The sequence below is a fragment of the Delphinapterus leucas genome, chromosome 19, assembly GCF_059928025.1.
Source record: "Delphinapterus leucas isolate spDelLeu-1000000601 "Yukka" chromosome 19, BTC_Dleu_Yukka2, whole genome shotgun sequence".
Lineage (NCBI taxonomy): Eukaryota > Metazoa > Chordata > Mammalia > Artiodactyla > Monodontidae > Delphinapterus > Delphinapterus leucas.
Genome location: NC_143147.1, coordinates 36,343,107 through 36,345,859, shown reverse-complemented (window position 1 = coordinate 36,345,859; position 2,753 = coordinate 36,343,107). Strand labels below are relative to the sequence as shown.

At 44.3% G+C, this 2,753-nt stretch overlaps 1 pseudogene; it reads right to left on the bottom strand.

Moving 5' to 3' along the window:
• Positions 1-418: 418 nt before the first annotated feature.
• On the bottom strand, positions 419-2,434 carry LOC111163707 (G protein pathway suppressor 2 pseudogene; annotated as a pseudogene).
• Between the last annotated feature and the right edge of the window lie 319 nt (positions 2,435-2,753).

Sequence of the window (2,753 nt, the reverse complement as noted above, 5' to 3'; positions counted from 1 at the left end):
AATGCCAGGTGTGCTCTTAATGTTGCTGCACAATCATAAAATATCTCCCTGGTCCATTCACTTTGCAGTGCTTTAGAAGTTCATTCACATCTTGGTTTTCCTCCTCAAACCATCCATACCTACTCCACCAGCCATATTCTCTAGCACTTGTTTATTCTTAGACTGATGTTATTTTTAATAGTTGATATAGCAATAGGTCATACTAATTTTTTTAAAAATATATTTTCTTCTTGATTATTTCTGGCATATACTTATATACCAGTTTATTTTTCTTATTCTTTTTTAACTCAACTGCTTTACTACATTGTCTATATCTCTAATAGCTATTTTGTGGACTATTTGGAAACTTATAGAAAAACAAAATATCACATACAAATGTGAGTTAAATCCTTTTCTTTTCAATATTATAAATCCAATTTTTTTTTTGTAGTGGTTTGGTTGCAATGTTCCAAAAGATTTTGCTATTTGTTGTAAGTTAAGTTCTTGTTAGTTAAGGAATTTTCTATCTATTCCTAGGTTGATAACTTTTTTAAATAGAAAAAAATCATATCTAAGAGCACACATTTAAAAAGCTAACTGGAAGTTTAATGCACACGACAGGGATTTTTCTGCTTGTGGGCTCACCTTTAGAATGTTGAGACTGGAAGTTGTCCATTTTCTACAGAATCATCAAATGCCTTTATGCTAAGTTGCTTTTTCCTAAGGCTATTCAAATGGGGAGGGAAAAATCAATAATTGATCTGCATCTGTGATGTAAATGTCCAGTTGCTGGCATTTTGTATGTGATAGAGAAGTTGAAATCTAACTGCATATTATATATACTTATGCTTAATCTCCAATTTTCAAGTTTTCTTAGAGTCCTGAGTTTTTGCTAATAAATTTCCCTCAGAATATACCTCTGATTTTGTACCTAAAGAGAGAACCAGGGTAACAGCTGGCTGAAGTGAGAGGATTAGACTGTTTATACTGACTTCTAAATGAGCCCCTATGATTTCAGCCTGTCACCACTTTTCAGCCTTCTTCTATACAGAATTTCTGAATTCTGAAATGTGGAATTTTTTCAAGGCTACTACTGTAAGTTCTTTCCTTTGTATATCCTCCACAGCATGTACTCTAGTCTGTGAATTCCTCTACCACTGTAAATATTCCTATTCCTTTATTTGCTTTTAACCTTTAAAAATTTTGTTAAATTCTCCAATATGTAGATGCACCTATTTCCATTCTCTTTTCCTTGTGTACTGATGATGCCTTTTATTTTTATTTATTACAATCTTAGCGAGTTGTCTGGAGAAATGAGAGACACAGCATGTTTGGTCAGTCTGCTGTTTCTTTTTTTGTTTTTTTTTTTCAGTGGCAGGTAGATTTTATTGGCCTGGGACTAGGACATACCAGGGATCCTCCCCCACGGCAGGGGCTGGGGGCAAGGTTGAAGATCAAATCTGATGGTCACTTGTGGTAGAATCGCGGGTTCTGGCTGTGCTGGATGAAGGGGAGCCGAGGGCCAGGCTGACTGGTGGTTGCAAAGCCCGACTTTCCTGCTGGTTGCATCTGCACAGGGAGCTGGGGTGAGGCCAGGAGTCCAGGGGCTGGATGCAGAGCTTGGGGGTGCATGGGGCGCAGGGAGGATGAGTCAGAGAAGCCTGTCTGTTGGTTAGCGTGTTCCATTTGTTTTTGCAAGGACGGGGCACCACCAGGCTGGAGGAACCCTGTCTGGGTGGGCTGAAAGTGGCTGGCACGGCATAGGGCTGAGGCTGTGGCTGAGACAGGTACTGTACTCTGAGCTGCTGACTAGGACTGTAGGCAGGCTGTGTGGGTCCATAGTGAGGTGGGGGCTGAGCAGTCCCATAGGCGCCGCCCGGGGTTCCTTGGAATTGCCCATGCTCTGGGGTCCCTGCGAAAGCAGCTGCTGAGCCTACGTAGTGCCGGGTTGTAAGCACTTGGGGTCCAAACATCTGTTTGGCTCTGTCTGCTGCCGTAAGGGTGCCTGGGCGATTATGTCCTCCAGGGCTCCCCTGCATGCTGTGGAGGTGAGTTCCAGTGTGAACGGTCAAGCCTTGCTGGTATGCCGCTGATGTCAGAGTGGTCAGGTCACTCTGCTCTTTTCGCCTCCGTTTTTCCTCCTCATGTAAACCTTTCTTGAGCTGCAGGAAAAGCTGATGTTTCTCTTCCTGTAGGGCTAAAAGCTTCTCCTGCAACTTCAGGATTTGTTCCTTGGTTTCCTCTAGTGACATTCTCTCTTCCATCTCCTTTTTCTTCCTTCTCTCCTGCTCTTCCTTCATCTTCTGTTCCCTCATCTTGTCCACCTCTTCCTCCTCCTGTCTCTTGCGCTCCCACTCCATCATGATGTGCCGGTGCAACGCCCTGGCCATGGCTTTGGAAAGCTTGGGGCGCTCCAGCAGCGCAGGCATGATGCTGCCGGGGGTGCTCGGGCCGTGGGTGCCCGGCTCTGTTGCTGGCTGCCAGACCTTGGGCCAGGCCTACAGGGAGGCGGGCGCTCAGGGGTAGCGCCCTGGGCCGGGCGGAAGCCGCCCGCCCGCCGCCCCTCTCAAGTGCCCACCGCCCGGCCCAGCTCTCAGCGCGGCTCCTCTGCGTGCGCGGCTGTCTGATGTTTTAAACTGATTTTTTTTCCATTTTATAAATTTCATAACTGAACTATCTATATAATTTAGAGTTAATTATGTATTATGTATTTTACTGTTAATATGTTCTTTTTTCTCTTCTTTCTTGGACTCAGTCTTTTTTTTTTTTTTTCT